We start from the raw sequence: 24264 nt of genomic DNA on the forward strand, positions 1-24264 counted from the left end.
AAATTAGGGTTTTGCATTATTTTGCTCATATCTCACAAATTGCTTGGAAATTTTGCAAGAATATTTTTATGAATGTTTGCAAGGCCATCAAAAGTGTCCAATAAAAAATTGAGATTTTTTGGATCAATGTTGCATTTTATATGATTTTTTTATGATTTCACATAAAAAAATAATTTTTTGAGCAAATTAGCAATTTTTTTGGATTTTCTTACATTTCTAGAAATTCCTTGAAATTTTATAGGTGGTCTTTTTTAATGATGAATCACATATTTGAATTGGTCAATAAAAATGCATTGTTGAAGGCCCCTATTTCACAAAGTCTTTTGGATCTAAAATTTACCCAACTTGTGTGCTTGCAGGAGGGAAATTATTGCAAAACTATTAACAAATATTTGTTGCAAAATTTTGGCAAGGGTTTTTGATCTTTATTGTGTGCCTTATTTTCATAGACTAGCAAACACTTCAATTGGTGCACTAAAATTAAACCAGTGTCTTTTGTGTCTTGGGCAATAGGCTCTTTTTGTTTCATCTTTAGAGGGCCTGTCTCCCTGTGTGGTCATTAGGACTACTAGTGAGGAGAGAACGACCCAAGTGGCAGTGACGAAAAGCCATCCTCTTCCGAACCACTATAAACAATTGTATCCATGGTGAAAACTATGGATAACTAGTTCTGATTAGTTCATACCAACACTATGTCTCCCCATAAACCCGTTTGATCAAATTTATTTGATCAGTTGTAGGGCGTAACCCCTACCCGCTAGGAGCCTTATGTATTTACAGAGCTGAAAGTACCACATGTATGGCCACATGAGAGGATTCCCTTACTAGAACCTTTTTGTTTTAGAAGCCAAAATCCTTCTAGTTACTGGGTTAGGAGGTCGGACCTCTGGAGCGACCCACACACATACGGTTCTTAGTAGAGATACAAAGTTCACCACAGGGAGTTTTCATGGGGACTATTGCTTGGCTGCCCTGGAGAAGTGAGTGTTGAGGGTGGATCCAGTGGGGTCAAGTATCTAAGTATCCACTCTAAATAGCGTAGCCTCAGGGGAAACCCCATGTGGGATCAACAACTATTGTCTTGGCCAACCATAAGAATTGTGCTTGTCTTCTTTTGAACTATCAAACATTCATGACCAAACATCAAAACATTTTTACATCAAATAACACACTTTTCTTTGAGTCATTTTGAGTGTAAACACTTGCAAACATTGAGTCTTTATCAACATTGTGTCCTTTTGTCACGAAAAAATAGTCAAAAATTCAGATTTGGTCACAACAAGCAACTTCACACATTGGAAAAATTGCATTGATTTTTCAGAAATGCATCTATGTCTGACAGAATCGCGTCTGTGTCATCTAGCCGCGTCTGTGAAGGGCAAAAACGTGTCTGTGTTCTCTTGAGCAACATTGCATTTACAAAATCTCAGAAATGCGTCTGTGTCTATCATAACCATGTATGTGTCATTAAATCACGTCTATGAAGTATACAGGCATGTATGTGTTTGGAATTAGAAAACTTTATAGCCCAGCAAATAAGAACAGTCAATTTCAGACTTGTTGAGCTTCCTAGGTTATCTCTCTGGGTTTTCATCTAGCATTCAACCTATTTCTTGGTCTCACAACTTTCATCATTGCTTTACACCTTGCATTACATTCACATTTGTCTAAACTTGAGTCAAAAGGTCACTTGCTTGTCCTCGTCATACTTTGTCAACACACTACATACAACAACATTTTGCTAAGTGGTCCCTCATCAAGGTCTATCACCTTTGGGTCTTATTTGGTCTTACTTAGAGTCAAGGACAACTTACCTCATCAAGAGAAACTATCATCTCTTTGGAAGTCACACCTAATCTACTACATACATACTTGGTCTTACACTTTGGACATTGCAAGTACACCTCAGATTCATTTACACTCCATCCAACTCTTGGTCTTCCATACTCTTTCCATTTTCATCTAGTCTCTCACATCTTGGTCAAGACCTAGTTCATGATTGAAACCCATTCCCAAAATTCTAGGAGAGAAGATAAAGAGGCTCAAGAGTCCACAAACATGAGTTCCTATGAGTATGATAATGATGTCTTTTTCAATTCTAATCATACCACACTACCTAACATGGATGCCTATAGACACATTCCAAATGTTGAGAACATGGACACTATAAACAACAATGATACACACAATGACAATATGGACAACATTTTAGTACATTCAGCAGAAGTGGAAGACTCCATTATGAATCCCCATTTCAATCGATTGGTTGAGGAAATAATGAGGAGAGATAGACAATACTTCTTACAAGTGATGGCACAAAGTGGAGCCAAGATCCCCCATGATTTTGACATGTCTCAAATAATGGAAAATCAACCTTTGCAACAACCTCACCTGAACATGGATCAAAGGAGGCCTAATAGTGGAGGCAATAGAGGACCACATCTTGTGCCTAAATCACCATCATCTTTGTTTCAAAAACCAGAGGTCACATACACACATGGTCAAGCATATGATACTCACCTTCGCAGACCATTATGGAAGTCTTATGCAGAAAAATATACTCAATCACATACCAATGCTAAGGACCAACCACCAAAGCAATTGGATATCCAAAGGCATGATCAAAATTTGGACAAAAGGAAACCCCATGTCAAATTTGGGGGCAACACATTAGAACAAACTCATGACTTGCTTGTAGAGTATGGTATACATGGACAAAGCAAATATTTCATTCCTCACCATGACTCTATACCAAGTGGTCCATATAAACAACATCATTATAGACTTCCTCCATATGAACATGTGTATGATCAATACCATCCATAAATGCAACATGCTCCTCCTCCACCTAGTGCCTCAAGCATGGGGTATGGTCCAAGAAGTCGGTCTCCACCTAAGAACAATTTGGAACAGCAAATCAAGGACTTACAAAATAAAATGGAGGATATAAATGCACCAAAGCCAACTTACACAATGAGAGACATATGTCCCTATCCATTTGCCAAAAGAATTCCAATTCCTCCTTTTCCTACACATTTCATGACACCTAAGTTTGATAAGTACAGAGGCAAAGGGGATCCTAAGGCACATATAAGACAATTTTTCACAGCTTGCATTGAGGTAGCAGCAGAAGAGACATATTTGATGAGATTATTCTCACAGAGTTTAGGTGATCAAGCTATGGAATGGTTCTCCCAACTTCCACTTGGAATTAAGTCATGGGGTGACTTAGTAGAGGCATTTATCCAACATTTCTCATAAAACATAGAGACAAACATATCAGTCACTACTTTGTGCAACACCAAGCAAAAGGATGGAGAATCTTTTTCATCATTTTTACAAAGATGGAGAAATCTAGCGAGCAGATGCTCTTGTGAAATTCCACAAAAACAAATGGTAGAGATGTTCACCCAAAATGTTAACAAAGACATTGGTTATGACTTAAGAAAAGCTTGTTTGTCCACCTTCAAAGACATCATTGAAAAAGGCTTAGCAACAGAGAAGGTCCTAATTGAACAAGGAGTCATCAAAATATTCAAAGAAAACAAAGAGGACTATAAAGGAAAAGACAAGCCAATATTTTGGAATAAAAACAAGAACACAGTCAATACTGGTGTTGTTGATGCCAATAAAGTACAACCCAAAATCATTTTTTTGGGATCAAGCTCTACAAACAATCAAGTGAATACTCAAACAACTTCCAAATCATGAAGGAAGTACACCCCATTGGGAAAACTACTAGAGTTAGCTTTCAAGAAGCTAGTGGCAAACAAGATAATCACAATTCCAAATTTGCCTCCATATGAGCCAAAGGTCAAACCAAATTGGTGGAATGATGATGGATACTATGAATATCACAAGAGCAAGGGCCATAAGATAGGAAATTGTCATCGACTGAAGAACATCATACAAGATCTCATTGATAGAGGTGACATTGAGATTAAGGAACACTCATCCAACCAAGAACATGAGATGTTTAAGGAACCATTCCCTAAATATGACAAGGAAAAAGAAAAAGCCATAGATGAGTAGACCAACTATACCAGAGCATCTTATAACTATGATTCAACTATTAATCACATTTCCATGGACAATTATGTCTCTACCATTATCATGAAGGACAAAACGCCTAAAAGTTCTACCCAAAGACCCAAGGTTATCCTAAAAGGCATTGGACCTTCTTCTGAACCCACCTCTGAATGTAATGTTACAAGTCATCGAGGTAAATTCACTTTGCAAGGTGCTCCAGCTAAAAACACCACTTCCTCAACAACCAAACCTAAGTATGACCTTGTATAATAGTTAGGGAAAACACCCACACTTATCTCCATCCTTGAACTTTTATGCATATCCCTCACACATAAAACCATTCTTGACAAAACTTTAAGAGACACTACTATCCCCACTGATCTGAACGTGGACCAGTTTCAAGCCAAGGTGGGATACCTTTCCATTCCACACTCCCTTACATTCAAAGAAGATGATGATGCCTCCGTGAGCCAACCACATAATGCACCTTTACACATCGAAGCCTTCCTACACAAACATTGAATAAAATGAGTCCTGATAGATGGAGGAGCTGGTCTCAATATATGTACATTGAATACTCTGAAGCAATTGGGATATTCTGACAAAGTTGTGAATGCTACAAACAAAATTACCATCAAAGCATATGATGATGAAGAGTATTCATCCAAGGGCACAATCACCTTGCCTCTTAGAGTAGGGTTGGTTACAAAGGATGTGGTTTGTTAGGTCCTTGATCTAGAGCTCACATACAACATATTGCTAGGACATCCATGGATTCATGAGATGAGCGCAGTACCATCTACATATCATCGATGTATCAAGTTTCCACACAATGGAATTGAAGTGACCGTCAAAGCTAACCCAAATCCATTCATATATTGCAAAAATATGGAACCTAGATCAGAAATAACAATCCCAGTCAATCGAGAAGTTGTTCCATCTTCAACGTATGTGGATCCAGAATCCTTGAAACCTTCTACATCCAAACAAATAGAGCTAAAAGAAAAGTTCAACGTTAAAACATAAGATGTGGTGAGTATATCTTTCATGTTGATCAACTCCCACTATCTCCTAAGGTATTCAATCAACAAGAACAACCTACAAACAACTTGCAACACCAAGGAATTGGTTACGAAGCACCTAGTGTTGTGGCTACTAAGTCTGAATGCAAATCTCCTCTAGTGGTGCAAGCATCTCTAGATATCAATAGTCCTAAGAGTGGTTCCAAAAAAGAATCTGTTGAATGTATCACCAACCCTCTTGAGAACCCATATAGCCTTACTATTTCTTCCACTCCTTACATTTCCACTCCACTTCCAGACTTGGATCAACAAGAATTAGAAAAGCCCTTACTAATTGGGGATAAAAAATTAAGCTATGAAAAGAAAAATATAATAGTCAAAAATAAAGAAAAGGCCTTTAGTCCAAATCAAAATCAAAAGCTATTGGACTCTAAAAAAATCAAGGTTAAGGATAAAAATCCTATGAAGCAAAAAGAAAAAGTGTTGATCTCCCCTAATATCAAAATAACTAGGGGCAAAAGTTTTATAATTTCAAGCCAAAAAGCATACTTGTTGATCCTAAGTCTCCATCATGCTATCCTACTTTCACTTCTTTTCACAATCATAATCCTTCATCACTTATCCACTTGTTCCATACATCCTTTCCCTTCTGGTGATACGTCATGGACCTTTAATGGAGCTTCCTCAAGTGACTTTGTTACCAGGGATGCCCAAACTTCTCTAGGTGACATGCATATAGGCCTGTGTAGTCCCCACACTAGTAATTCTATCTTAGTTCCTTTATCAAGGAAGACAATCACTTGAGATATACATAATTCAACCAAGGAATGACACAACTATAATCATAAGGTAAAGCCTCATACATTTGAGGTGGGTGACTTAGTTCGCAAGGACAATCCTAAAAATCAGCAAGACAGAGAGAAGAAGGGAAAATTCGAACCAAATTGGCTTGGTCCTTACATCATTACAACAACCTATGGATCTGGTGCATATCAGCTTTCAACCACAGAGGGTGAACCTTTGGAGGATCCTATCAACAACATGCACCTTCGCAGGTTTTACACATAGCTCTTCAGAGTATCCTAATTCAAAAATACAAAAAAATTAAAAAAATTAAAAAATTAAAAAAAATAAAAAATACAAAAAGAATCATAAAAATAAAAAGTCGTTACTTGGTGAAAACCTGGCAAATAGGCACCTTGTGACACAAAAAATAAAATAAAATAAAAAATTGTTACTTGGTGAAAACCTGGCAAACAGGTGCCTTCTGACACAAAAAAAAAGTAAAGAAAAAATATTTTGTCCAATGGTGAAAACCACTTTGGTGGTGCCCTGGGCAAGTACCATGGTGAAAACCGGGTCACTAGTGCCATGTGTAGGGACATTGCTCCTCCCTCCTTCAGGATTCCATCTCATCCTTTCACTTTGCACAAACTCACGACCTATTCATTCATAACAAACTTACCCATTCCCATCATGGCTTGTTATTGATCTACCTAAGATTGGTTAGCCATTCATAATAAACCTCCCTTTTCACCCCTTTCCATTAATAATAAATCAACTCTTAACTGTGGCTAAGGAAAATCCTACGTCTCATGATGGGTGTGGAACTGAGAGCATCGCCTGTTCTAAGGAGTACAGTTTCTTCCAGTTTTCTTCAGTCTATCTGTGCACAATCCGCAATAAAGTAGCATTTGCATCACCAATCCACAATAAAATTTCATATTCTCCACAATAAAGTATCACTTTCATGGATTCAGTCAATTCCAGATGATACAAGCAGCAATGGGCTTCAACAAATCAAATCTTTCAACAGACTCAGACAACATTATGGTTCAATGCTATCTATCCTTTTGTGAAAGTAAACATTGTGACCACAATCAAATAAGATTTATACAAGTGACAAGAGACACTAAACTTGAGGACTAAAATGGATGTTGGTGTCGAGTCTTGGTTTTCTTTTGATTTTATCTTTTTGGTGACATGTCTTTTAGCTTTTCTGGGATGTCTCTAACTAGAGATTCTATCTCTAGGATGTCTTTGACTAGAAAGGCGAGGATGGGGTATCGTCACCTATTTTTCTTTGTTGTCTGTGGATTGTCTCTTAGTAATGCTATGACTTGTCCAAGGATATGAGGACACTGTGCATCTAGTGTGAACTGGGGCATTCTTTGTTTGCAATTGTTTTATCTCCATGCAAATAGGTACAATGACTTTCTGGCTTGAACATATATCTGGATTGTCATAACCTATTTTGCCATAATAAATCTCAATGATGATAACACACAAGAAGCTCTTTCACTTCCATATCTTCTATCTTTCATCCCCCTTTCTTGATTGACCTCCATCATCCTTCTTGAGTCCATGTAGTTGCACCTGCATTATCACATATTAAGAATTTCATACATACATATAGATATCATAGTTGCATCATATCCTACACACAACACATGTTAGTACATTCTACATTCTCATCATATTCATCTACATTTCATACATTCACATTTGCATTGGCATAACATATAAAAACATAAAAAATAAAATAAAAAAAATATTGCATTTCATTATGTACATATTTGCATCCATATCATAACCATCACATATAAACATACATCACGAAACATCTCATCACATAGGTACACATGCATATAGCTACCACAAGGATGAATCTCAAATATATATATATATATATATATATATATATATATATATATATAATCATAAGTGTCATGATACAATGATGTCAAAATCATATGGCTACAATCACCTGAAGGTGTCATCATACAAACTGGTACAAAACTGATACATAGGGAGCCCTCTAAGGCTATGATGAACTCCCTCCCTCGGAGCTCCCTGGCCTCGACGGAGTCTGAGCCCTGGAAAGACCCACCCTAGGATCATCTCTCCTATCCCCTCTATCTAGTGGTGGTAGAGGACCCATGACCCCACCGCTCGATGCATGTCTCCTATCCCTCCCTCTAGTAGTCATCGTTGTCTGCAATGGTCTACAGAAGCTCCTAGCCCATTGATCTAGTGGCACTACTCTATAGTATAGGTCTCTCCAATAGCCTATCTCGTCCTTGGCTCATAAAAAACAAGCATATCCAGCCCCTATGTCCTCTGCTACCTACCTCCCTACCCTCAGTGCTATCTCAGCCTCGGTATAGCGCTGAATAGTTTGATCCCTATCCCGCTTAGTATCCCTTAGTTGTCTCTTGAGTCTAGTTGTATCCCTCTCTAAAGTCCTCCCCCATCCCACAACCAATCCTTGTGTCACCCTATCCAAAAAAAGGAACCCACTGATCACTCCTGCCAGTACTGCTAGTAGTGCTAATCATGTCTGTGTCATGGTATCCCAAGCCATGCATCCAGCCCTCATCTCCAATCCCGGATCCTGGAACACTCATTTCAGTGCATCCCTGTCTCTGTCTTGATCATAGGGTACTAATTCCCCATCGATTGGTATCCTCAGAATCCTATAAACATCCTCTATGGTGACTATCATCTCACCCATCGACAAATGAAAACTACAAGTCTCTGAGTGCCATCTCTCAACCAGCACAGTCAGCAACCCCATGTTCACCCGAAACTCAGGCACATACAAAATATGTCACAAGTCCATAGCCTAAATTGTTTCTCTCTCCTCAACTGTCAGCTCTGCTTGCAAACTCTGAGTCGATGGGAATCTCTCTCGTGACTCCAACATATGTAGGTTCTCCTATAGTCAAGCAAATCAACTGTGTCAATCATAGTGGCATTCCCTATTCATCACAAAATGTTTCTTTTTATCGTAGTGCTTATAGTACTCTATCTTAGTGATACTCCCTATTCATCACAAAGTGTTGTCGTTTATCTTAGTGGCACTCCCTATTCATCACAAAGTGTTGTTGTTTATCATAGTGGTAATCCCTGTTCATCACAAAGTACTATATTTTTTTTTGCACTCTTTGTTCATCACAAAATGTTGCTCTTTTTAGTATTGCCTGTTCATAACAAAGTACTATGTTTTGACATTCCCTGTTCATCACAAAGTGCCTCAATCTATCTTATCCTAGGGCCTCTGCTTGAGGGTATCCTCTTGAGTAGTTTCCTAATTGGCAACATATGTTCTATCACAGAATTGTCAATCCTAGCCCTATCTGCTATCCTAGTCTTCCTTAGACGACCTGCTTGGGTGTGTCCTCTCAGCAACTTATCTAATAGACATCGTATGTTCATCAAAGAACTGCCGATTTGACCTAGGAGACATAAACACACCCATACAACATAAATGTTCCTGCACAATGTAGATGCACTCACATTTGACATAAATGCCTTTGCATTCATAGACGCACCTGGCACAAACACAGACATGCCTAGCCAACCCAGACATGCCTGGCACTAGCACAAACACACCTTAGCATTTTTTGACCCCACTTGACATATTCTAAAAAGAATTAAATATGCTACCTAACATGCATTTATGACAACATTTCATGCGACAAAGTACAAGGAGGTTTTGCGGTACTCACCGACTCTCCTGCATTTGTTGGCCTCTGAAATCGGTGAACGCAATCAAATCTGTGCACCAATGCCATCGCTTTTGACTGCTCTCTTATCTCTTTGCACTCTAATCTCTTGGATGTGTGGATGACAATGAGGATGTTTTCCCCTCGTGGTCTATCTTATAGACTGCCCTAGCCCTAGCCCTAGTCTCCCTATTCAGTCTTCTTTATCCCATGACTCTATCACTCTATCTGGTCAGTCCATTCTAGCCTTTCTTTCTTGTCAAGAGATTGTCTGCGATCTTTTTAGACATTTTCATCCAATCTCTCAAGGGGGCATATCATTTCCATCTTGGGGAAACTTTGTAGTAGTTCATATTATCTTCTTTGAAACAACGTGACAAGCTACATTGTCTCAAAGAGGGGCAAAATGTAGACACCTAAAATTGTCATGTCTAATTAAATAAATATTTAATTTATTTAATTAATTCATTTATCCTCTTCTAGCCTTATTTTTCATTTAAATAAATACATTTATTTATTTAAATTGTCCTTTTCCTAAATTAAATAAATACTTTTATTTATTTAATTGATCCCACTTCTTCTATTAATTAAATAAATCTTTATTTATTTAATTAATTTATTAACCTTTTCTACCTATGACACATGTCATTCATCTCTTAATTCCTACACTACCTACCCTCTCATTATTTTATTTTCTTTTACCTACCCTCTAATCTTAGCCGACCATTTATCTTTTACACCTCTCAATCTTATCCCTCCATTTCTTATAGTGTCTTCTATATAAGGAGATGATTCCTTCATTATCAAACCCTACCCAACTACTCTACGCTTTCAAACTTTCATATACGATCAAGCCTACTTGCAACCACATTTCTATTCTTTGTTGAGCTCTTGTGCACACATAAAATCTGAGAGCAAATATATCAAGCAAGATCAATGGAGATAGGGAGAATGGAGATTCAAACCCTATTGGACATGTGATGGTATAATATTTGTGATTTCATTTGATTTGCATTGTCTTAGGTAATCTTCATATGTTATGTTGGATCTTTGTTGTTGTTAGGCTAGGGTTTTGTGGTTGAATTCATTTAGCCTTTCAATATTGTTTTATCCATTTTCACCATAAACACCTAGTACCTTACATCATGATCACAACCTATTACTAGTCCTATCATGTGATTGCAAGATACATAAACATGATACAATCTCTTTACAATTACATAGCTCCAAGATTCCATCCAAATGAAGAGAAGATAAGAATCCACATCCACACACACTAGGTTCCAATGAAGAACATCCCAGTGGAAGAAGGCATCAAACCACCCGACCATGTGGAAGCAATAAGGAACCAACCCCTATGCTAGGAGATGATACAAGGTTCTAACTAACACTCTAGATGTAGCCTGACACCTAACAACCAAGGGACTCAACATGACATCCAAAAGAGATAAACAACCAAATAAAAATGAACCAAATCACATCACAAGGCTAATCATAAATCAATAAAATCCTAGAGGTGTAATCAACAATCAAGGCATAAGGATAATGGACACATGTAGGTAAGAGTGTCATCACATGCTATCCTCACAAATAAGGGGTCAAGCCTCACCCTGATAGTCATTCAAGGGAGATAAGTTTACTGCTTTAACGGTCTTCCCAAGCTCATCCCAAGTATCCCTCAAGGGCTATGAGGTGGGGCCACAAAACCAATTATTATCTTCTTTAGTGAATTCCTAAATACCCAAACCTACTAATTAATTATTAATATTATCACTTGTAATTACAAGAAAACTCTTCATGTGGTTCCAACATGTCTAGACCCCCTTCTAAAGGCCTAATTCTCAAGACCCTGGTCCATACATGAAAAATCCCACTCTCCCAACCATGGACCATAACCATAGGGTAAAAATTAAACAAAAGAACAACATGAATCTCAAAATAGAAAGTATCCAAAAGTCATACATATTTGATGCAACTGAAACACAAATGATAGCCATCAATGATACAACCAAAAAACTTGACAAGGATCAAGCCATAAGCTCATAGTGCCAAAATGCAACAATAAAGAGATCCTTGAGAATGACATTTACACATAAATAGGGGAAATACATGAATCCAATAACATATAATGATCCTCCACAATAAGGAACAACATAACCTCTCACTGGAGCTATAATTAACCATCCTTAACAACAATGAGTCACTCAACTTGTTGGATAAACATATCAAAACCTCAATGGACAAGTATAATACTTCTTACTAGAGCTCATATGAATTAAAATACATCAAACATGAATAGAAAAACACCCCAAAAATATCGAACATGCCATAAAAAAGCCTTTGGAGTCAAAATAGATCAAAAAAAAAACTGAGAAGGGCAAAAACCACCAAAACCCAAATTACAGCAGTCTGGTACTATTGTTAATACTATAGCGCTATTGTTCTCTAAAGTGGTGCTATTGTAGCCTGAAGTAGTGCTTTTGTTCTCTAAAGTGGTGCTATTGTAACAAAGAGAAAAACTCATAGAAAATGGAACACATAAGGACTCAAACTTTCCTAGATTCGGGCATAGACCTTACAATGGCATAAATACGACCCAGAAGTCACTAAAAGCCAATAAGAAAACAAAATCAAGACCACACATCCAAGAATTTCAACATATATTGGCAATAACTTGCATAGAAAAGATCATAGATATAGCCACTCCAGATCTAATCAAGACAAATTGACAAAAGACATAAGGAGGTCCTAAAACATGGTATGCAACAACAAATAAACCTCAACAAAACCAACCGCTACAATAATGCATTCACAAGAAACTTATAATCAACATATCAATATACACAAATGCCCTTTTTCAGTAATACACACATAGATTGATAAAATCATATATAAATATTTTTCCCTAAATATTATTCATAATTACTCATAATAGAATAATCATTCATTCCCAAATCTCCCCAAACAATCTTTTAGCAGTCACAAAGAAAATGATTGTTTTCAAAATCCAAAATTCAAGAATGGAAAAAGATCTCCAACTTGGAAGTAGAGTGATGGTAATGCAATTGTAGAAGAGAAAAAATCCAAACTAGCAAGCTTTCCAAAATCCAATCCAACCAAGCAATTCTCACTCCAAGCAATTCGAAAGTCCAAAAGTCACAGAAAGATATCCAGAAGCACACCTCACAAAAATGCTCACAAAGCCAATAAATAAAATCTCATTTAAAACTATAGAATAATATCCGCCAATCAAAATATTCCAATAAAATATATTCTATACCAACTCCCTTCCAAAAATCGAGGTAAGAATATAGAATACTATCATTTACTTACCCTTAAATCTCAACCAATAAAATAATAGGGTAGGTATAAACATAATATTTAATTACTCAATTAGTAACAAGAAAATGAAATAATATAATAACCAATAATAATAAATTAAAGTCAAATAAAATAAACCAAAGGCATTATAAAAAATGTTCCAATTAAATATAAACCATAAATAATATAAATAAATAAATAAACAATTAAATAATATTATCCTCACAATCACAACTCCCAGGAGGGCCAATCATAACAAGAGATAGGTACATAAATAATAACAAATAAATAAAACAACAACGCAAATAAATAAATAAATAAATAATCAAAACAATAAATAATTTGATAAACAATAAATAACCTAACAATAAATAAATAAACAATAAAGAAGATAAATAAATCAATGTACATACAGGCATAAATACCCATCCAGTAATTAAACAATAAATAAATAAATAATAATCGAATAAATCAAGATCTCAAATAGTAAATCAAAACCAATATAAATAAATAATAAATAACCAATAAATAGATGAGCCAAAAATAAATAAATAGATAAACAATAAACAAATAATTAAATGTAAGATACATATAAATGCTCTAGCCAATATAATTTAAACTCAACTCTATAAATATCTCCTACATACATATAAAATAATAAAATAAATAAATAATAAATAAATGGATGTACCGATAAGCATAAATACTCAACTAATGTAATTCCACCAATTAATTATTATATGTGTGTGTGTGTGTAGTATTCGTACTAACCATTATTTAATAATTTATCCCAATGGGCTATATGTAGTAATTTGATTAGTTAATTTTCACAACTCCAAATAACCTATAAAATATTAATCCATAAAATTAACATTAATGAATAATAATTCTCCAATAATAATATTTCACACATTAATATCACATATTAATGGCGTACATTAATTTAATTTAATATTCAATAAATTATATAAACCGATTAGTTATTAATTAATAAATAATCGTAAACTGATAAGGCAACTCGACATAAGGTTGAACAACATACCATATGACACAAACCAACAACTCAAGCCAAGACACTAATTGACAAGGGTATCAACTTAAGCCTAGAGTATGAGACATAAACGCATGCCATCTCCAACAACTTTCCAATGGGATAAAGACATGATCAAACCTGTGAGACCAGGTGAAGTCAATGTCTAGTACTTGTAATCCTGCATCTACCACTAAACACAATATAACATATATATAACACATATACATCATAAATGATCAGGGAAGTGATAGAGAAACACAAAATCATATCGTGCTCTCAATGAGTGGTATGACATCGTCTCTAATCACAAAAACACTAGAAGACAATCACAAATGTCATAGCATCTACTCAGTCATCATAATCATAGAGTAGGGTTAGCGTAATCATAATGTCATCAAAATCCCATAACCAATATGATCCATCATGAATAATGAACACATATAAATCATCAAATATAGATCCATCATCATATCCAATACAATCATGAAATAGAGTTAGTACATAACATGATAGCATCAAATCATCATAAAGTAGACTAAGATAGATCAATATATTCCTTTGATGTACAAAAAGACAACATAAATTAGGGAGGGGCACCACATATTGGATTATATAGTCCTCATGTGATTGAGATATATCTACCATTTGTAAATCTACAAGTTACAACAGTTTCATAAGTACATTGAATGCATGGGTTCAAAAGGAATACCTTCCTGAGTCAAGTAGTGCTCGAAGTGAAAAAGGCTCGGTGAAGCCTTGTGGTGTTGTGTTTTGTTGTCTTCAAATTGTGAATACTATAGGTTTATAGTCCTATAACCTAGGAGTATTGATTTCCCTTAGGGTTGGAGGTAGTAGGAAAAATCGTCAATAGGATGTATGATATGCTTATATATCTATGACTAGCATGTGGTGATGTAGGATGGAGGTTAATGCAAGGCATTCCCCTAGTATTTTTGGTGTGTCATTATATAGTTGAATGATGCAAGACTACATGGGATGAAGGCTAAAGGAGAGGAAATAGAAAAAATAGAAGAAGATAGAAGATATAAGAGTGATGAGCTCTTGTGCATTTATCATCATTGAGCTTATTATGGTAAATGATAGTGACCATCTAGATATGTTTTTGACTTAGATAGTCGGCATACTATTTTCATGGAGGTAAGACACTTGCAAACAATGAATGCCCATATTCACACTAGACTCATTACATCATCTATGGTCATAGGCCATCATATCCTAAATGGGCCATAGTACTAGAGAATAATCTACAAGAAATAACTAAGTGACAATGTCCTATCTTGGAAACTATAGCTTGTAGACATCCTTGTGAGGCATAATAAGAATTTCACTTAAAGATCAAATATAAGAGAAACAAAAGACCTAAAACCAACAACTAATGAAATCCTCATGTCACAGATGTTTCTTGACAAATTTTAATTTTTTTGATCTGGTCATAATTTTGATATTATTCTAATAAAGGAAATACATTGATAAGGAAAATAGGATCATCAGTCATGCTAATATATTGATATACTCAAAAGATTGATTTGGTTGAAGCATAAATGCTACTCATGTCTCATCTAAAACTATCTCACTCCACAAAATAATTTCTTTATTACAAACAAAGATGAAAAAATTTATTGTAGATTGGAGATGCAAGTAAATTTTTACTGTGGTTTGTGAACATAATAAGGAAGGTGTAAAAGTGATGTTACTTGTAACATATAATGTCAATGATCCAATTCCATAACTAGGTAAAGGGAATTCCTCCAATTAGAGATAGGACCTAATTATTGGAAATTAGGAGGAATCGATTATGTGTTGCATTGATGTTTTGTCATTGATGTCAACACTAGCTGCTTTGGTTGTTTATCGGTATCTGATTGGTCCTGGTAGGATGTTTGGATTATAGATGGTAGAATCATGTTGATCTGGTATAATCTTATATGCTTTGGCTTAGATATTCTATTCATTCTACTTAGATATATGTTCAGTCATTTGGTATTGATCTGGTGATTGGATGCTATCTTATATGCTGGTAAGCCTGGATTATTGATTCGGTGAGGGTTTCACCGATAGAGATTTGTTGAAGATATTTTGATACTATGCATAAGTGGTATTGGTGTGGCTTCTAATAGAGATTTAGGATGATGATGGTGATTGTGTCTAAGCCTTGACTGATTGGGATAATTGCTTTAGTGTGTGTGGACCTAAATTGGGACCGATACTATCTAGGTTATGAACTAACTTAATGTAACGTGTTGTTGGGACTCCTCGATGGGCTTCTGAGATGACTTATGGGTTGGATAATATTTGTTTGGCCTTAGGAAAGCATGTTTTATAATTATGTAATAGGTTTTATTGTCTAGTGGTTGACCTAATTGTTTAAGGTTGAGGGTTTGTATATATATGTGTATGATCTCATTGTAGATCATGAAGAGATTATGGTATGCAAGCAAATAATGTAATAGTCATTCATGCAGAGGATTTGGTCAATCATAGGTGATCAATTTGGGTTTATGCAAGAGGTTTAAGTCCTCTGGTATTGAGCTTAATCGAAACTATATTCAGGCATAGGAGATGCTATTATTACAATTCATTCATACTTCTGGATTGTAGTCTGGATTTTTATTTAGAAGTTGTTGGCCTTCTTGCAAGTGCAGGTCCCTCAATTTGTAATCACGTATTTACTACAAAAGTATTATCTGGCTATGGGTAGGCTTCCTACCATGGTTTTTCCCTTTATCAAGTTTTCCATGTACAAATATTGGTGTCATGTGGTTGGTATCTATTCTCTAATTGTTGGTTGTGCTTAATTGGTATATTTGCTATTTCAGTAATTGGTTTATGTATTCCGGTATTGATCTTTACGTGTTCTGGTAATAAATTCTTAATTTATTAAGGTTTTGGCAATCTGGTGATAGTTGATTCACCCCCACTCTCAGTTATCCTCCGATTATTTGAATTGTCTAACAATTGGTATCAGAGCTTTGGTCCTCTCTGTAGAAGCTTAATTGCTTAAGGAAGATCCTATGGTGACTAACAGTTCAATTTCATCTAGTTATCTGTAGCTGTCTTTTGGGGAGAAATTCCTAGGCTTGATGGAATAAATTATAGAGTATGGAAGATTTAGATTGAGACTCATCTAAGATGTCTTGGTAAGGAAATCTAGGAGAGCACTGAGAATGGGTTTACTCCTTTAAATCTGACATCTAGAAATCCTCCTCTAGAAAATTTGGATAAGGAGCTTGTGAATGATTGTAGAGCTAGAGAAGCCCTCTTGTGTGCACTTTTTTATTAGCAAATAATGGGATTGATTGATAAATCAACAACCAAAGCTATATGGGACAAGTTGGAGACTCTAAATGAAGGTGACCCTATTGTTAAGATTGCTAAACTTTATGGTTACCAGGTGAGATATGAAAAGTTGCAGATGGATGAAGATGAGAGGATTATTGTATTCATGGAAAGGGTAAATGAAATTGTCATGGGAATTCGATGTTGTGGTGGATCTCTGAGTGAAGATGAAATAGTTTCTAAAGTTCTGAGAGCTTTACCACTAGCTTATAAGATGAAGGCTACTACAATTAATGAATTGATAAAAATGGAAAATACTTTTGTCAATAGGGATACCTTGGTTGGGAAATTATCTTCTTTTGAGATTAAAGAATTTGGACCTTCTAGAGCTGTGAAGTCTGAACCTTCTTTTCATGCATTTACATCATCAACTGGCAAGCAAGATTGGAAAGCTTTGTATGCAAAGGAATTGGATGATATGAAGAGAGAAGATGAAGAATTTGAGCAACTTGAAGCCTGATTTTCTAGAAGAGTACCTAACGGACTGGTAGGAATTAAGTATGAAGGGAAATAACCCTTTAAATATTTTTCATGTAATAAGATAGGTCATTTTGCATCTAGATGTCCTGAAAGGAATTCAAGATTTGAAGAATAGAAGATCTTTTAAGCCTAACCCTTGATATCAGAACACTAATAATTATAAGAGAAACATAGACAAATCATTTTACTTTGTGGAGGAGGAAGGTGTGACTAATTCTGATGATGAACCGACACAAGACTCTTCTAGTGGTTCCAACAATGGAAAGGAATGGGTGTTCCTGGCTATCAAGGAAGATGATCCGACACTGGAAGAGGATGTATCTAAAGAAAAGGCCCTTGCTTTTAAAATTAAAGATAAGGATGAATGGGTAATAGACAGTGGATGTTCACATCATATGACTGGAGATAAAAGGAAGTTTCTATCTTTGCAATAATTTGATGGTGGTCTAGTTAGATTTGGAGATGACAAAGCATGCATGATCAAAGGAAGAGGAAATACATCATTTTATGGTGAGCACAATACTGATAATGATTATTATATTGAAGGTTTAAGGCATAATCTTTTGAGTGTAGGACAATTGGTGGATAAGGGGTTTCAATTACAATTCAAGGATGGAAAATGCAAGATCATTAATAGATCTAGATTGGAGATTGCAACCAGTACTTAGACAAAAGTTAATATATTTCATTTGAATCCTAGTGAGAAGAAATTTCTAATTGCACAATTTGATGAGAGTTGGCTTTGGCATAAAAGGCTATGTCATGTGAATTTTTATTGCATAGTAAAGATTAGTTCAACTAAGACAACTAGAGATATACCTAAGATTGTAAAGACCTATAACCCAGTATGTAAGGAATTTCAAATGGGAAAATAGGTCAGAAACTCTTTTAAGAGTATATAAGACAAATCTAATGATGTTCTTGATCTTATTCATATTGATTTGTGTGGTCTTGCTAGAATCAAAAGTTTTCAAGGTGATAAATATTTTATGCTAATCATTGATGATTATTCTAGAATGATGTGGTTTATTTTTCTAAGGAAAAAATATGAGGCTTTTGAAAATTTTAAAATCTTTAAAGCTAAGGTTGAAACTAAGACAGGATTGAAGATTAAGTCCTTGAGGTTAGATCATGGGGGAGAATTCACATCTGGTGAGTTTAATAACTTTTGTGAGAAGCATGGCATAAGGAGATAATTTTCTACTCCTCGGACACCTTAGCAAAATGGAGTTGTGGAAAGAAAAAATAGAACTATCTTAGATGTTGCTAGAACCATGATGATGGAAGCTAATCTACCTCATATCTACTGGAGAGAAGTAGTGAGCACAATAGTTTATACATTCAATGGACTTTATATCAAAGGAGAAACCAGTAAGATACCTTATGAGTTATGGTTTGGAAATACACCTATAGTCAAGTACTGCAGAATCTTTGGTAGTAAATGTTATATCAAGAGAGATGCTGTCACTGGCAAGTTTGTTCCTAGATGGGATGAAGGAATATTTCTTGGTTATTCTAATGAAAGCAAAGCATATAGATGCTATAACAAAAGATTGCATAGAATTGTGGAGAGTGCTAATGTCAAGGTAGATGAGAAGAATAAAAGCCAAATCAAAATTTATGAGCAAGAACTGACAATGGAAATGATCATAACCGAAACTGGTAACACATTTACTAGAACAAAATGTTGAACCAGTTACTCCGACAGTATCATAAAATTCTACAGTAATTGAAGATCAAGAAAGAGGAACAGAGAGTCAAAAGACTCCTAGGTATGTAAGGTTGAATCATTCAAAAGATCATATCATTGGGGATAAGAACAAAGGAGTGATGACAAGAAGAAGATTGGCAGCTGATGAGGTATGTTTAATTTCTCAAGTTGAACCAGTATCAGTAATTGAAGCATGTAAAGATGAATGTTGGATGAAATCTATGGAAGAACAATTATATCAGATAAAAAAGAATTACACATGGATTTTAGTTCCCCGACCTAAAAGTAATAATGTTATTGGAACTAACTGGGTTTTCATGAATAAATTAAATGAATATGGACAAGTTGTAAGGAATAAAAATAGATTGGTTTGTAAAGGATATTCTCATAATGAAGGGATTGGTTATGGTGTAACATTTGCACCTGTAGCTAGGATTGAAGCTATAAGATTATTTCTTACCTATGCTTCACATAAAAACTATAAGGTTTATTAGATGGATGTTAAGTGTTCTTTTTTGAATGGGGATCTTGATCAGGAAGTTTATATTGAGCAACCTAATGGTTTTTCACTTTCAGATGATAAAAACATGGTTTGTAGGTTAAAGAAATCCTTATATGGAATGAAATGGGCACCTAGAGCTTGGTATGCAAGGTTGGACAAATATCTTTTAAAAATTGGTTTCACTAAAGGTAATGCTGACAGTAATCTATATTATAAAGTCACTGATAATGATATACTAATTATTGAGGTCTTTGTTGATGACATAATTTTTGGAGGTGAAGATAAGTTGTGCATGGAATTTTATAACAATATGGAGAATGAATTTGAAATGGCTATGATTGGGGAAATGAAATTTTTCTTAGGTTTGCAGATTACTCAAATTGATAAAGGTATTTTCATCTATCAAACTAAGTATGCTAGAGAGTTGTTGAAGAAATTTGGTATGGAAAATTCTAAACTTGTTAGTACTCCTATGGTTACAAGTGAGAAATTGACAAGGAAAGATGAATCCACACCGATAAATCCTACGAGATACAAGTCTATGATTGGAGGTCTACTATATTTAACTCAGATTAGACCAGATATAATGAATCTTGTTTGCATTGCATCAAGATGTAAAAATGATCCTAGAGAAAATCATGAGAGTGTGGTGAAAACGATTTTTAGATACTTACAAGGAACATTTGAATATGGTTTGTGGTATCCTAAAGATTATGAATTTACTTTATGTGCATATATAGATGCAGATTGGGTAGGTGATGTTGATGACCAAAAAAGTAATTCCGGTGGAGCTTTCTTTCTTGGAAAGAAACTTATTTCATGGATCAACAAGAAACAATCATGTACTTCTTTATCTACTGCTGAAATTGAGTATGTTGCTACTGCTACTAACTTTACACAAGTTCTATGGATGAAGCAAATGTTAAAGGACATAAAAGTGCATTGCAATGAACTAGTAGTTATTCACTGTGATAACTCTACTGCTATAGACATATCAAAGAATCTAGTATTTCACTCTAAGACAAAGCACATATCTATCAAGTATAACTTTTTGAAGGAAAAGGTGGAAGAAAATGAAGCTAGATTGGTTTATGTAAACACTAAAGAGTAGATTGCAGACATCTTCACTAAACCTTTTCCTAAAGAATCATTTGAGTACCACATAGACAAATTAGAGGTTTATGCCCCTCCGATAGAAAAGTGATTGATTCTATTTGGCATCAGTCTGGTATGCATTATCAGAGCTATTATTCATTCAGGATTGATGTGGTGATACTACTACTCAGGGGGAGTAGTTAGTCTTTTGATTTAGTGGTTTATGATTTTGCTTTGATATTTATGTTAGATCTTTGGCATTGATGTCAAAGGGGGAGAGATATTCATGTGACAAACTTAAGGAGTTATATACATTAGGGGGAGAAATTTGTAGAACTTAACTGTGATATCATCTACAAGGAGAGTATGGATCATAACTTCATTGCTATATTCTTGTGTGGGAGATTTGTTTGGCATTTCTTGGCACTTGGATGTTTTTCACATCTAGTGTTGCCATCAATGCCAAAGAGAGAGATTGTTGGTAATTTGGAGGAATTGATTATGTGTTGCATTGATGTTTTGTCATTGATGTCAACATTAGTTGCTTTGGCTATTTACTGGTATTTGATTGGTCCCAATAGGATGTTTGGTTTCTAGTTGGTAAGACCATGTTGATCCGATATACTTTGGTATGCTTTGGATTATGGAATTGTCTTAGATCTTCTATTCATGCTACTCAGATATATGTTCAGTCAGTTGGTATTGATTTGGTGATCGGATGCTATGTTATATGCTGGTAAGCCTAGTTTATTGATCCAGTGATGGTTTCACTAACAAAGCTTTGTTGAAGATCTTTTGATACTATGCATAAGTGGTGTTGGTGTGGATTATAGTAGAGATTTAGGATGCTGATGGTGATCTTGTTTGAGCCCTGAATAATTGGGATCAATGCTTTAGTGTGTGTGGACCTAAATTGGGTCCAATGCTATCTAGGTTATGGATCGACTTAATGTCATGTGTTGTTGGGACTCCTCGATATCCTTCCGGGATGACTTATGGGTTGGATAATATTTTTTTGGCCTTAGGATGACATGTTTTATAACTATGTAATAGGTTTTATTGTCTGGTGGCCAATCTAATTTTTTAAGGTCGAGGGTTTGCATATATATGTGTATGATCTCATTTTAGATCATGAAGAGATTATGGTATGCAAGCGAATAATGTAATAATAATTCATGCAAAGGATTTGGTCGATCATAGGTGATCGAGTTGGGTTTATGCAAGGGGTTTAAGTCCTCGAGTATTGAGCTTAACCAGAACTGTATTCAGGCATAAGAGACACTATTATTGCAGTTCATTCTTCCTTCTGGATTGTAGTCTGGATTTTTTTGTAGTCAGTGAGACTCCTTTTGTAATGAGAAGTGTGCTCTAGGTTGTTGGCCTTCCCACAAGTGTAGGCCCTCTAATTTTAATCACATACTTACTACAAAAGTATTATTTGACTGCGGGTAGGCTTCCCACCATATTTTTTTCTTTTATCGGGTTTTCCATGTACAAAGCTTGGTGTCATGTGGTTGGTATCTATTCTCTAACTATTGGTTGTGCTTAATTGGTATATCTGATATTTTGGTAATTGGTTTATGTATTCCGATATTGATCTTACGTGTTCCAGTAATAAAGTTTTAATTGCTTAAGGTTTCGGCAATCTGGTGACAATTGATTCACCCCCCTCTCCATTGTCCTCCGGTTATGTGAATTGTCTAACATTGATTACTATGAATAAAGAAAGGCTAACAAAAGGTTCTATTGTATAAGGTGAAGACCTTAGAAGAAAAATAGTAAGCCATGATGAGGATGAAAATTTTATTAGGAATTGATGGGTGTGAGTATGTGCAAAGTGAAAGGATGATGAGGAATCTTGAAGGAGGGAGGAGTAAAGTCCCTACACATGGAATCGACTCCTTGATTTCCACCATGGTACTTGCCTAGGGCACTATCGAAGTGGCTTTCATAGTTGGACAAATTTATTTCTCTTTACTTTTTCAACTTTTAAAAAAAATAAATTTGTGTCACATAACACACTTATTTACTAGTTTTTCATCAAGGTGACAATTTAATTTTTTATTCTTTTGTTATTCTTTTGTAGATTGATATATTTAATTTTTTTTTGTATTCTTGATGGTTTCTCTGAAGGACTAAGTATAGAACCTATGAAGGTGCGTGCAATTTATAGGATCTTCAAGTGGTTCACCTTTGAGAGTAGATAACAAATATGCTTTAGAGTCATAGACTGTTGTGATAGTGTAGGGGCCAAGCTAGTTAGGTTCAAAGTTTCCCCATTTCTCTTGATCTTGCTAATTCTTGTGATTTCTTTGACAAACAAATCAACTACCTCAAATGTGCAATGTTTCACCTTATGATTATAGATTTGTCGCATGCATTGTTTGTGTGCTCTAAGATGATTAAAAGCATTCTATATATTCTCACCCAATAATTCAAGATCTTGAAAGTGGGAGACTCTATAATATTTATAACTTATAAGATCATGTAAGGGGATCTCTAAGGATAGTAACTTGATCTCAATGGGTAAGATAGCTTCAATTCCATATACAAGTGACTATGGTGTGGTGCTAGTGGGGGTGTGGACACTTGTATATTAATCCCACAAGGAGGGATTAAGTTGGATGTGCTAGTCACGACCATTGTCATTGACTTTTTTCTTGAGGATTTTCAAGAGATTTTTATTAAACACCTCATCTTGATCATGGCTATGGGGATAGTATGGGGTGGAGAAATGATGTTGTATATGAAACTTCTCACAAAGTTTATGAACATCCTAATTTTTTAAAGGATGCCTATTATCTCTGATGATGGAAAGGGGAGCACCATACTAGCATATAATGTACTTAAGGATGAATGTAGCAATCTATTTACCAGTAGCTTGTGTGAGGGAACAACTTCAATCCACTTTATGAAGTACTCTATGGTGGTTATTATGAACTTATGTGCATTGCAGGATGGAGGGTGAGTCTTAACCACAATATCAAGTCTTGATTGACAAAAGGGCCAAGGTGTTGTATTTCATTCTAATTCTTGTGCTACAACAAGTATAAAGTCTTCATGAATCTTACACTACTTGTATTTTCTAACAAATTGATAGGAATATTTCTCTATAGTGAGGCCATTGTAACTAGTCATAATCAGTTTCTTAGATAAGGTTGGACCACTAGAGTGAGCCTCATGTATACCTTTGTGTACTGTAACAT

The sequence above is a fragment of the Cryptomeria japonica genome, chromosome 7, assembly GCF_030272615.1.
Source record: "Cryptomeria japonica chromosome 7, Sugi_1.0, whole genome shotgun sequence".
NCBI lineage: Eukaryota > Viridiplantae > Streptophyta > Pinopsida > Cupressales > Cupressaceae > Cryptomeria > Cryptomeria japonica.